This window comes from Pseudorasbora parva, chromosome 24 (genome assembly GCF_024679245.1).
Source record: "Pseudorasbora parva isolate DD20220531a chromosome 24, ASM2467924v1, whole genome shotgun sequence".
Classification (NCBI taxonomy): domain Eukaryota; kingdom Metazoa; phylum Chordata; class Actinopteri; order Cypriniformes; family Gobionidae; genus Pseudorasbora; species Pseudorasbora parva.
Genome location: NC_090195.1, coordinates 6,870,064 through 6,884,239, shown reverse-complemented (window position 1 = coordinate 6,884,239; position 14,176 = coordinate 6,870,064). Strand labels below are relative to the sequence as shown.

The 14,176-nt window shown below is 38.4% G+C and overlaps 1 protein-coding gene across 4 annotated transcripts in view; it reads right to left on the bottom strand.

Annotated features, from left to right (window-relative positions):
* The window catches only part of LOC137063407 (RNA-binding Raly-like protein), a 266,010-nt gene extending 254,730 nt beyond the window's left edge, over positions 1-11,280 (bottom strand). Inside the window, exon 1 of one of the 4 annotated variants that reach the window (XM_067434500.1) lies at positions 10,275-11,280. The gene's annotated coding sequence lies outside the window, so the exon portion shown is untranslated. The remainder of the gene's footprint in view (positions 1-10,274) is intronic. The other 3 variants (XM_067434499.1, XM_067434498.1, XM_067434497.1) reach the window with 3 other exon arrangements.
* Between the last annotated feature and the right edge of the window lie 2,896 nt (positions 11,281-14,176).

Below are 14,176 nucleotides of genomic sequence, written 5' to 3'. Positions count from 1 at the left end.
AACAGCTGTCCGACTTCACGCACTCGTCTTCATTCACTCCTTCAAGTTGTATTAGTGAACAAAAGTAGGGAATGTTATTTGTGTCTTAAAGATGAAAGTTTAAAGATTGAGGTTTTAAATGACTGAACTTGTGCTCAAACTTTAATGCACGAACCAACATCATAACCAAAACATCCTGCCTCTCTTCCTCACGTTCCCCTATCCCATCGTCCTACCTAGATAGTTCCCTCTACTGGTCACATTAGGCATTACATTTAATCTACTGCATATCAACGTCTAGATATATCAACACAGGGAATTGTGAATGAGGGTGATGTATGCGCGCACGCAGTGCGTATGTGTGTGTTCGCGCCGATCTGTTGGTGTGTGTGTGAGTCTAAGAGAGAGAGAGAGTTTGTGTGCACATGTATGTTTGAGTGTGTTTTAAGTACAGTTACACAGCAATTTTTTGATTTTGTTTAACTCTGAAACAATTTTCGAGTTGTGTTGTGGTAAAAATAGCTACGGGTAACGCCAGCTGATTGAGTAGTGCAACCATTCTACGTCATCAACCTAGAACGCAAACAAAATGGCGCCGCCCATGGTCCAAATATAAAATCGATAACGTAGATCTTTCATGGGTTTTCTACTACATAATTTATGTTATATTAAGCCATACAAGTCTCAACACCAGGGGATCCCTTTAAAGAAACTGACCTCAAACATTTGATATAAACACACCACACACGCATATATATGCACACACGCCACACACGCATACATAATATACACATTATATATAATATATATATATATATATATATATATATATATATATATATATATATATATATATATATATATATATATATAAATATTTTTAGTGTTAAATTAGTCACCTGCAATTTTCCCTCTGCACTGTATATAACATTGTCATGAATGTTGGTTGAGCACTAGTTTAGATCAAGCACTGATGTGAGCACAAAAGTCTAGTAGTGCAACACCACAAGAGTGTGACAGGGTTACTGTTTATCAGTACAAGGGTATGACTGTACGAGAGCAGCTTTGTCACAGAATAACTCTAATAGTTTAGGAGCTGTCTTAAAGTCGACAGCTCTTGTGCTGATGGAACGCATCTCTCCCTGATGTTGACAAGCCGAGAGATCTGCACTTAATAGAGTTCTGAAAGGTGCTGGTCTGCCCTTAATAAATAACACACATCCATTTAAAATGACTGTGATTTTGCAAAAAAGAAGTTGTACAAACAACCGGGAGTAAGAAAAACCAGCCTTGCCACACTATAATACTGGGGTTTCAATCATGTGCATTAATGAAGATTTTATGCAGGCTGATATGATAAACAGAGAGGGATAAATATATTGGGAAAGCTTGCGCATCCCAAGCGAGACAAATAGTGGGGTAAAATGACATCAGTTGGATGCGGGACACGGTGCCGCTGAAATAGGCTGTGAAATTGATTCCATGAAGTGAATCATGATTTAATCTGCCACAGACAACGAGGTATAAATATTTCCCAGTAAGGAACGTTAACGCTTAAGGAATGCAACACTTAAACATGCATTCTCAAGGCTGCACTTGTACATGTGGGCACAAATGTTTAGTACTTTGTAGGTGCTTTAAACCTAAAGCATGTATAAGAATGTAAATAATATGTGTGTGTTTACTATATATATATATATATATATATATATATATATATATATATACTGCTCAAAAAAATGAAAGGAAAACTTTTTAATCAGAGAATAGCATCAAGTCACTTAAACTCCTGGGATATTGATCTGGTCCGTGAAGTAGCAGAGGGGGTTGTTAATCAGCTGCTTTGGTGTTAATGAAACTAACAACAGGTGCACTAGATGGGCAACAATGAGACGACCCCCTAAACAGGAATGGTTTTACAGGTGGAGGCCACTGACATATTTTTTTTTCATCTTTTCTGACTATTTTTCATCAGTTTTGCATTTGGCTAGGGTCAGTGTCACTACTGGTGGCATGAGGCGATACCTGGACTCTACAGAGGTTGCACAGGCAGTCCAACTTCTCCAGGATGGCACATCAATACGTGCAATTGTTAGAAAGTTTGCTGTGTCTCCCAACACAGTCTCAAGAGCATGGAGGAGATTCCAGGAGACAGACAGTTACTCTAGGACAGCTGGACAGAGCTGTAGAAGGTCCTTGACCCATCAGCAGGACTGGTATCGGCCCCTTTGTGCAAGGAGGAACAGGATGAGTACTGCCAGAGCCCTACAAAATGACCTCCAGCAGGCCACTGTGTGAATGTCTCTGACCAAACAATCAGAAACAGACTTCATGAGGGTGGCCTGAGGGCCTGATGTCCTCTAGTGTGCCCTGTGCTCACTGCCCGGCACCGTGGAGCTTGATTGGCATGTGCAATTGAATGCGAGAATTGGCAGGTCTGCCACTGGTGCTGGGCTTTTCACAGATGAGAGAAGGTTCAGTCTGAGCACAAGTGACAGTCAGGAAAGGGTCTGGAGAAGCCGTGGAGAACGTTATGCTGCTTGTAACATCGTTTAGCATGACCGGTTTGGTGATGGGTCAGTGATGGTCTGGGGAGGCATCTCCATGGAGGGACACACAGACCTCTACAGGCTAGACAATGGCACCCTGACAGCCATTAGGTATCGGGATGAAATCCTTGGACCCATTGTCAGACCCTAAGCTGGTGCAGTGGGTCCTGGGTTCATCCTGGTGCACAACAATGCCCTGCCCCATGTGGCAAGAATATGCAAGCAGTTCATGGGGGATGAAAGAATTGATAACATTGAATGGCCACCACGCTCACCTGACCTAAATCCAATAGAACACCTCTGGGACATTGTGTTCCTGTCCATCCGATGGCGCTAGGTTGCCCCTTTAGACTGTCCAGGAGCTCAGTGATGCCCTGGTCCAGATCTGGGAGGAAATACCCCAGGACACCATCTGTTGTCTCATTAGGAGCGTGCCCCGACATTGTCAGGCATGCATGCAAGCATGTGGGGGCCATACAAACTACTGAGTACCATTTTGAGTTGCTGCAATGACATTTCAGCAAAATGAACTAGCCTGCTGCATAATTTTTTCACTTTGATTTTCAGGATGTCTTTGAATTCAGTCCTCTGTAGGTTGATCATTTTCATTTCCATTAAACAATGTGGCATCCTTTTGTTAATAACAAATTACCTAGTCCCATATTAGTAAAGATATCCTGATGTGTTTTCAAAGTGTTCCTTTATACACTTATATATAGATTCTGTATTGTTAAATTAGTGCATATAAATTAAATAATCTGAGAAATGCTGTAGAAAACATGCTTTATTTTTAACTATACACTCAAATGGTAAGATGTTTTGTACAGCATTTCTTACTTGATGCATATAAGGAAAATATCGAAGTGTTATACATTCTTCAGGTGTAAAGCACCTATAAAGTACTATACATTTGTGCCCACATGTACAAGTGCAGCCTTGGGAATGCATGTTTAAGTGTTGCATTATACAAATAATGTTTGGTTTCTCACACAAACCGACCATTTTGTGTCTTAAAGACATCAATATGTCGTCACGAGCTGCAGGCTTTAAGGATTTGTATGTGCATGTTTTTTTTACTCTCAGTTCTCATACTCTTATGTGTTACCATTGACATGCATTAAATGACTGACAGACTGCAAGGACTAGTTAAAAATCTTAATTTGTGTTCTACTAAAGAAACAAATTCACCTATATCTTGGATGCCCTGGGGGTGAGCAGATAAAAATCTGGGGAGGATCTATCTCTTTAAGTAGAGAGGTTTAGATAAAGAGGTTTGAATAATTAATAATCAGTATATAACCTGATGAGAAGATATTCATTAAGTGTTATCCACATTACATTAAATCTGCAACAGCATTGTGAACTTTTGTAAAGGCACGTTTGGTCATTGACTTTAAAATGCATAATTATGCAAAATGCAAACACATTAGGATTTCAACTTACAAGATGACTGACAGGGCAGTTTAAGCGTTGACAGGATGCACAAAACTAAACGACACCGTTGTCCATTAATGGCGCAGTTATGAAGAAACAGTGTGTCTCAAAGTGTGTCTACACTTCTGCTACACACTCAAAAGTATGTACTTTTTCTTCACAAAAAGGGAGTAGTATAAGTAGACAAATTGGGATGCATCATTAGTTTTTTCCCTTAATTGCTGACTTCTCCCCAACCAATGTGTGTTTGGTAGTAAAAATATTAAGAAAAAATCACTGCTGGACTGACTTTTTCAGAGTAATTGAAGTCTGTAAAGCAAAAACTAAAACAGAAGACAGTTGGATTTTCTGTGTCATCTCACCAATGTTACTAAGTCTTTTGAATGTCATCGTGAAATTAATGGGACCGAAACCAGGCAATTAGAGCAAAGTCCAATTTTAAAGTGCAAAGTTGGACGCACACTCACTCTTAGACATTAGTGGAAGGCAGATGGATTATTTCCTCTGACTGCACTCAAAAGGGTCTTAAGTGAGTGCTAGGAAGGCACGTTCATATTATACCCTGGACTCAGAGCTGATTGGCAGACGGAACAGAGTCTTCAGAAGCGAGTAAGTGACAGGATCAAACCACAGATCAGACCACACGCTTATTACACTGATGCCCCTTAGAGCCGCATCTCTCAGTCCAGCCCATTAACCTGCTGTCAACCTAAACACACTGTAAAATAACTGTTTTCTCTGGTAGAATGAGATTGGAGGCCGCTGAGGCTGTCCTCAGAGTTCAGGAAAAAAGACAGAAGAAAAAAAATCTGATAAGCTCTATGACAAATGATTGCATTAATAAGTTAACCCTGATGAGTACAGTTTCAATAAAACAATCATGATGCTCGGGAACCATAGATTCCATCTGCCTTAAATCAAACAAGCACAGATCATCTTAAGATTTATATTTATATGAGATATTACAGCCCAATCTCAGCAATCCGTACATATTTTACGAGGTGGCTAATACGAATGAGGTCGCATGAATTTGTACGAATTAGCCCCCTCATAAAATATGAAAAATTGGTTGTGAGATATTACATTCTAATACATTATAATATACTGATTGGCTGCTCAAGAAACATTTATTATCATCAATGTGGACAACATTTGTGCTGCTTTATATTATATGGAAACCATTATGCTTTTTTTTCAAGATTCTTTGATGAATAGAAAAAAAACAGCATTTATTGGATTTTTTTGTTTGTAACTAAACAAATTTAAATGTCAACTTACTGACCACACACAGACTTTTGAATGATAGTATATACACCAGTGAAACACGTGTGTTTGGAGACCTTTTATTTGATTTATTGGGAACTGATTGGATTGTGAAAAGTGCTTTCTATAGGTGGTTGAAGGGGGAAGGGTTACAAATGAGTGCTTGCTGACAGCAGCTTGGACGGATGTGTATTGATAAAGTAAAAAGTATCCATTTCGATTTCATGTTGATTTGAACTGCTCCCTCTGGAGCAGCACAAAAACATACATAAATCTGAATGACATCAATAATCTCTGATTTGATAACGTCAGTGAGCTCATTCTAATGATCGCCTAAAACTCGGAATGTCACTAAGGTTATCAAAACAATTTAATTGGAAAAGTTGGTGGAGTGCATGTCACTGAAGAGGTTGCATTTAAGGACTGTATTATAACACGAATGCTTTAACATAATTGCCACTTAAAAGCTCTGCTAGATTGCCCTTGTTCTTCAGAAATGGGTTTGATTGTTCAGAATATGATTATTTAATGATGAATCCTCCTATTTATCAAATTTACAGCTTCGAAAAAAGGAAAACCGATTCCTCCGAGCTTATAAAAGCCCAGTGCTCATCGCCAAGGGTGAGCTGTTTATCTTCTCTGGGGCACATGAGAGGTTAGAGTCCTTCAGAGAGAGAGAGAAGCTTTTATCTAATTCTGCTTGTTATCAAGATATGACCATGTTAGGAAATAAGCTCATGCTGAACTCAAAAGCATTTATGTCCTTCATCACTTTGAATTTTTGTTGATTAGAATATGAGTCTGGGATATAAATGAAGTCTTGTAGTCATTAGAATGTCATTTAGAAATGTCAGTGTTAAAATGTCAGTGTTAAATGAGGCAACACCGACAAAGACGACTGATAAAATCTTAATTGTGTACTTTACTTTTAAAAGTCAACATAAAATTCAGATTTACTAGTGTTTTTGTGTACAATTAATCAGTGCACAATATTTCAGAAAGAAATGTTTAATGAATTGATTTAATCAAAATTACTTTCCTTTTCACCTGATGTCACATAAACCGTAAAAAATTATTTAAAAAAATAAGTTACCTGTTTGCCTTAACATTTTGAGTTCATTGAAATTAAACATTTGAGTTAATACACAGCCTGGATGCCAGCCAAACTCAGCCCTCCCCACAACATCTGAGCTCAGGCAGTTCGGTCTGGACTTGATCCAAAGAGGAGTCATTATGCCTGAACCAGACCAATGAAATCATCAGGGCGGGCTTTAGATGATGATGGACAGATGATAAACAGTAACATAATCATCCACGTCATCAAAGGTAGAATTTGTTCAAATCCTAAATGGAGAAGTTGTTCATAGATGCATTCACCTTCACTATTTCTCTCTGAAATGATGATCATGTTGTAAAGTACCCTGTGTTTCCTTAAATAATTTTTATAACACCATCAAAAATCGTTTTTTCTTCTAAAAACACTTTTATAACACTCGTCTTTTTCTTCTAACGTTACAGCGTGCGTGTAGACAGGGTTGCCAAGTTTTTTCAACAAAACCCACCAACTATTAGCCCAAAAGCTTTTCAGCTAGTAGTTTGGGGGGGGGGGGGGTATTTTGGCGAGGTTGCCTGCTAAAATTTGCATTCCTGGGTCTATATATCACATAATTGAGGTCGCTTTAACCCGCGGACATGGGACAATGCGTCGCTTAATTGCTCTGATTGGTTGTAGGTCTATCCAATTGATGTCTTTCCTGGTTCGGTTGAAACACGCCCCATAATCACAGCCCAATGGAGCAGTTTCACACTCATATTCTGACTAGATTTAAGTATGATGACATCAGGCTAGGAACATTTTTGAGAATTGACAGAATCGAGAATCAACAACCTTTATTCGGGATATTATTAAAAGATTTTGTAAGCATATTGAGTAATTGTGATGTGTTTATTTCTGATGACGCAGTGAAACATGCAAAATTGTGCTATTTTCATGATTTATCACATTTTTTATGTGGTTCAGATACAATAATATTTTTAGTTTCTATTTATTAAAGGGTTAGTTCACCCAAAAATGAAAATTATTTCATTAATTACTCACCCTCATGTCGTTGGACACCCGTAAGACCTTCGTTCATCTTCGGAACACAAATGAAGATATTTTTGTTGAAAGCTGACGGCTGAGAAAGGCTTCAGATAGGCCTCCATTGGCATTCAGTACATTCCCACTCACAATACCCATAAAGGCACTAAACACATCGATACAAAGTCAATCTCACTACAGTGGCTGTACAATAATGTTACAATGCTACGGAAATAGTTATTGTGCACACAAAATTCAAAATAACGACTTTATCCACCAAGTTATTGACGTGAACTCGATGCATACGCGAGAATATGACGCAGATCCGCCGTTCAGATACATGACCCGGAAGAGGAGGAGCGCCGCTATCGCGTGAGTTGACGTCCGAGGCCTACACAGAAGACAATAACTTGGCGAATAAAGTCATTATTTTTTTTTTTTTTATTTTTTGCACACAAAAACTATTTTTGTCGCATTGTAACATTATTGTACAGCCACTGTAGTGAGATTGACTTTGTATCGATGTGTTTAGTGCCTTTATGGGTATTGTGAGTGGAAATGTACTGAATGCCAATGGAGGCCTCTCTGAAGCCTTTCTCAGCCGTCAGCTTTCAACAAAAATATCTTCATTTGTGTTCCGAAGATGAACGAAGGTGTTACGGGTGTCCAACGGCATGAGGGTGAGTAATTAATGAAATAATTTTTGGGTAAACTAACTCTTTAAACCAATTTCCTTCATTGTATCAACAACAAAAAAATTTTTTTTATAAACTCAAAATAAATTAGGGCAATCAGTTTACTTAATTTTTTTATGTTAAACCAACAGTATTTTTTTTTACAATGTAGTGCTTAAACTTTAAAAAAAGCTAAAGCTCTTTCAAATTGGTAACAAAATAATGTAATTCTAAAATCCTTAAAGGTGCACTCAATCAATTTCCAGATAAAATAGTTAACCCTATATTTTTGCCTCAGAAATAAAATGTATTTCGAATGCAATGTTACCCTCGTTGTGAGAAGAAGATATTTTTAAAAATGCCTGTGTTCTTTTGCTAATACAATGAAAATCAATGGGGTCCAATGTTGTTTGAAACCCAACGTTGTTCAATATACCTTCTGTGTTCCATAGAAGAAAGGGGTGAACTATGCCTTTAAAATAATCAATCAAGTATCAATCTCACAGTAAAAAGTAAGTGAAAACAACTCTCAGCAGAATCAAACCTCTATGGTTTCCATCCCAGCGTTTCCTGTGTCACTAACAGGCCCTGTTTATTTCCCCCTGTGACGGATCAGAGACCGCAGTTCAAAAGGGTTTTAACTCTGATCCTTTATGTCCTGTTGCTTTGGCAGTATGAGAATCTGAGACCAAGACATTTCTGCAAATTCCTCTGGGTATAGAGTATCCCGCTGGCTATAATGTCTGTAAGGAAACAACTGATATCAATAACAATGTGATATCTTAAGGAGATCAGGAGTTACAAATCAACTAACAAATCATGCACCAAAGTACAAGTAGTCCAGGTCTACTCAAATGGCGGGCACATGTCCAGCGTAAACAGTCCTTTACTAGCGAAAGGATGTTTTATTCATAAGCGCAAAGCCATCTTCACACATAAGCTATTATATTTCTCAACCCTCATTTATAGCTCTCATGTGCGACGCCCAGATAACAGGGGAAAATTGCCTGGAGGGCTGAGACGACACCGCAGGAAGTAACGCCGGCTATCATAACACCCAGCTGGAGGCATGACAGAGAAAGAGACATTTATCAACGCAGCAGAGGCACCTTTCAACACACGCCATGTACATCTCAATGCAGCCACGCACCTTCGGCAGCACCACAGTGGCCGACATTAAGATAGTAACTCGATATATTCTGAAGGCTAACTGGAATAGCTGAAGCTTGAGATGAAAAAACAAAGCACAACAGCTGTTATTGCCATGCCCACCCACACACTCACACACACACACCTTGCTGTGTCACTGATCACTCCTTTTGGAAATCCATGTGCACAGAATGCTTACAGGTTTTTCAGTAAAATGCTTTTTTAGGAAGAAGAAAGTTAAAGGGACTGTTCAACCCAAAACCTTTACTCACCCTCATGTTGTTCCGAACCTATGTGACTTACTTTATTCTGTGGGACAAAAGAGAATTGAGTCTAAAACCGCATTGGACAGTCCAATTTGGTCCAATATATATATCCACAGAAGAAAGAAAGTTAGTCATACAGGTTTGGAACGCCGCGAGGTCGAGTAAAAGATTTTTACTCTCTTTTAGGGTGAACTGTCCCTTTAAGCAGACAGATCTGAAAATAAGCTTTAAATGGTACCCCGCTGTACATAATAGATGCCATGAAAAAAGTTGTGCTCGTTTGCAGAGTGCTGAAATGCTATTTGTGAACCCATCCGCTGTCCATGGTGCTGAAAGAAACAGCATGCCAAATCTCTTTTGAGACGCTTTGACATGCTCATTACACTTTCTTTTCAGTTGTGAGACATCTACATGTGTTTTTAACCCTTTTATTTAATGTGGGTTCAATTTTGCCATTTACCTGCAATAAAATGTGCACTGTTGGTCCGTACATCAATAGAACACCAACCCTCACAGTGTGAATATTTGGCATCCAAACACATGGTTACAAGATTACATCTAAATAAATGCACACTTATAATCTTATGTTTTAAATTATGTACGGGCTGAATCTTTAAAATATAACACCATCAAATCCACATGGGGTGAATGAGAAATCCATTTCATCCACTTGCTGTAATCTACACAACCATAAAGGTGTGAGGTAGTTTCACATTCTCTTGCAATATGGTTATACACAAGCACAACTACAGATGTGTATTTAATGAGTATAACCCCACAGCCAAAGAATACATCATTCACAGATTAACATTTCAGAATCGCCTTGCTTTTATTGCAAACAAACATGTGCTGTAAGGTTGCATTTCTTGTCCTTATATACCTGCAAAGGAGAGTCTGTTCATCTTCGGCGAAAGCAAAGACGCACTGATTGATATTTCCCCCAAAGAAACAATCGTTCCCTTCATAGACACCTTAATTTGCATCATATACGTGAAAAATGAGCACATCCAAAAATCACTTCACCTCAAAATCATCTGCAAAAGTAAAAGGCATTAAAAAAGGAAAGAAAAACCAGCAAAAACAAACAAACGTGACAGGTAAGCTGCAAGAAAAGTTTCCATTAAAACGTCACCAGGTCTGAAAAGGACTTTTTGGGTAAAGAAAAGACCAAAATAAAAGCAAATGCTTCGCTCGGTGACATCAAAATCACAAAACTCTCATGAACAACACCGCAAAATACAAGCAAAGCATATCTACAGCAAAAGTCTATGGCAGAGAACAAAAAAGGAAAAAGGGTTCAAAACAAATATCATCGTACATACGTAAAAATAGAACTGCCAAGGCCATTTAAAAACCAGTTGCATGATTTCACACGACTGCAAGCACGTACTTGGCATGTGTCACTCAGTACTGAATAGCCCCGATAGGAATCACTGCATACTAAAAACTTGAGGTACGGATGGAAAAACGCCTCAAAACAACACTTTTTCAAATCTCAACGCTCAAACCCCAGCAAAAGGAGAGAGAAAAAAATAAAAAAAGAGCAAGTGAAAAGACAAAAAGGGTTACAAAAAGGCCTGGAAACGTACTCACCGAGTGGGAGTAAAATGTTGCGATAAAAATGCGTTATGGCACAAAACACAGTATGGCGAATGAAGCGCGTTCTCTCTCGGTCTGAGCCCTCGCTGCTGTCACGTGACTGCTGCTGCCGTGAGCGGCGGGAAGAGGAGCTGACAGGAGACGCAGTTAGTTAGTCGTTATCATTCCACACTGAGAGCCTTCTGTGATTCTCCCGTTGTATTTTTTACCGTCTCTTTTAAGGTTGCGGAGCTCCCATGATGTCAGACTCAACGTAACGTCTAAAGAGAGCCTCTCAACAGCGTCTTTGTTGTTCGTCTTTATATTTTGTGGCGATAAACAAGTGATGCGCGGTGTGCACGCGCGTGAGATATTACATCGCTGGTAATGTCGTTAATAAACGCCATGAAAGGCAGTTTTACTTGTCTTTTTTTCCCTTCTTCTTCTTTTTTTTTTTTACGGATGTTTATCTGAAGCAAATATTGTGCAGCATCAATACATTGCTCCCATAACATATCCGTCTGAATTAAGGGGCAGTGTTTATATTTTAAGCCAAATATACTGTCCTTTGTCATGTTGTCTTTTCTATATATACAAAAAAAAAAAAAAAAAAAATCGAGTAGATCATTAAAAGGTATGCAATAAAACATTGAAAAGATCGAGCTAAGTGGATGACAAATAAGTCCCTCATGTAGCCTAGAAAGAAAACATTGTGTGTGTATTACATTTTTATTATTTTTAAATGATTAAAGTTGCCTGCATGTAATTTGAAAAAGACAAACAGATATAGATAGATAGACAGACAGATTCCACATTAAAGTCATAACATTTATTTACTATAAAACTGCATAGGCAATATGCAAAATGAACAAGACTAAAAGGAAAACATTTTGTGCATTTTGTAAAAGCAACACTAGAGCTAACATCGTGGACTTTATAACAATAATTGGACACTTGTGAATATGGCCTCATTTTTCCTCTTGTGTATACCACAAGTTCTATTATATGCATTCATATTCATATTTTGTTTTATTATTTGCACTGCAGTGTTATTTGTCCTTGGCTCACCACACAAAAGTTTAGATCCTAGCTAATTGGCAATAAGATGTCCAAACAACCAGAGAAATACATGATGTTGTGTAGCACTAACAGAGTTCATATAAGCTTTGCTAAGTAAGTTCAAGTTAATGATTTGATATTGATAGATAGATAGATAGATAGATAGATAGATAGATAGATAGATAGATAGATAGATAGATAGATAGATAGATAGATAGATAGATAGATAGATAGATAGATAGATTCATTTTTTAATTTAGTGTATCATCATGATTTGTTAGTTGATTAAAGTGTTATTCTTTGGCTTGTCATCCACAAGTTTAGATCCTAAACAAATGAGCTTGGCTAAGTGAGTTCAAATTAGTGTTTCCATTGCTTGTGATACGGATAGACAGATAGTGTAATTATCTGTTTGATTTTGATGCATACTGAGAACATTGGAAATGGTCAAGCACAACATTTTATACACAGTGCCATGTCGAGGCTGAAAACCCCATGCATAATACAGGCACTATGATAAAGTTTGTAAGCTTATCATGCCTGACCAGGTAGAACATGGGAGACACAAAGCAGAGAACAGCTGAGGTTAAGGGCTGATAGGTTGTTGCAGTGCGGGGACTGTTTTTTTTCTTCCTGAAGTTTCCGGAGCCTGAGTTGCCCTTGAGCATTTACTCTGATGGCATTGGTCCAAAAGCCTTTTTTAGAAGACCAAGCCAAGAAATTCATGCACAGTCTTGGACTGTGCAAACACATCCAGTGATTTGGTATTTTATTAACGCATTGCTAGATGCGAAGCACTGATGACCGTCCACAGCTCATTAACTTAACCTTCACTTTACCAATAACTGCAAGTGTCATTAGAGGCAGTAAGATGCACAAATTGTTATGAGCTGTAATGCCATACTGTCAGATTCAATCGCTAACGTACGTCCCTCGGAATCCTTGAGTCAATGGCAGGAAAATACACTGGCCAGAGCCGCTGTTTATCACGCAAGGCATTATTGGCCTGCTCAAGAATTCCACAGCAACCTCCACCTTGTGAAATATTAATCAATAAATGCGTATACATTATTTATCAGCTGATTCAGAGCATTCAAGAAATCATGCAGTGCTCGTGTGCTGCAGCAAAATAGGAAATGTATAAATATCAGGATAGAGGGAAACGCATTCTTTTGTGTTTTCTGTGTACATTGTGTTCGCTGACAGATCATTGGTTACTGTATTTGCTCTGTTGGCTTTATTGCAGCGCTGCAGCCCAATTCTTTGTTTTAAATCAAAGAGTGCCTAGATGAAACTCTGCAAATATTTGTAAATCTTTTTTTTTTGTAATGAAATAAACTCAAGGTCTGACAACCCAACTGGAGTGCATGCTTCTATTTTAGCTCATCAGTGCAGGCTTCATTGCATTCTAACCTCTATTGTTCAGAGTCTTCAACCAGAGGAAGTTTGGCACTTGGGAATATTTCTAGGCAATTATTTCAGAAATGCAATGATCTCAGCATATGCTTACGCAAGTCCGGTTTTAGCACTTACACTCCGAGCTGCCAAAGAACACAGCAGGTGACACAGTGGCTCTCTGGTCAGCGGTTTTTATTGTTTCATGGTAGTTTGAGTTTATCGCCGTGAATGAAATAGATGAAATTTCTATAATACAATTCTCTGCATGGCCAAAGCCCAGCCGGTGGCCTACGTAGTGTAGCCGGACGCTGATTTATATGCAGTGTAAACTTCATTTCCACATTTTCTAGCTTGCTGCCTTTCAACATAGAGTTGGAGTCATGCACTTGTTTACTATAGTTTAAGAACAGATTGACGATTCATTTTTAGAAATGCATGCCTAGCACAGGCAGATGGCTTGTTCTCCGTTGGGGTGTTTTTGTTTGTTTTATTTTTTATCTTGCTTACCAAGTTGCTTTTTCTCACTTAAGGGAGTTCTTAATTTTTGTCTCCTCACTGTTGGCCCCATTTTGCTCTCTCAGGATTTAGGTACGTGCTCTCTTTAAAGAATCTTCAAGACAACACCATTGTTAAGAGCATCACATTTAAATTTCAAACTAATTTAACATTTTACTGTTATTTTGAGATGTAGGTGACCTGTGGGATCAGGTTATTTGCTCACTGTTGGAGGACAATAAAGCAGGCCCA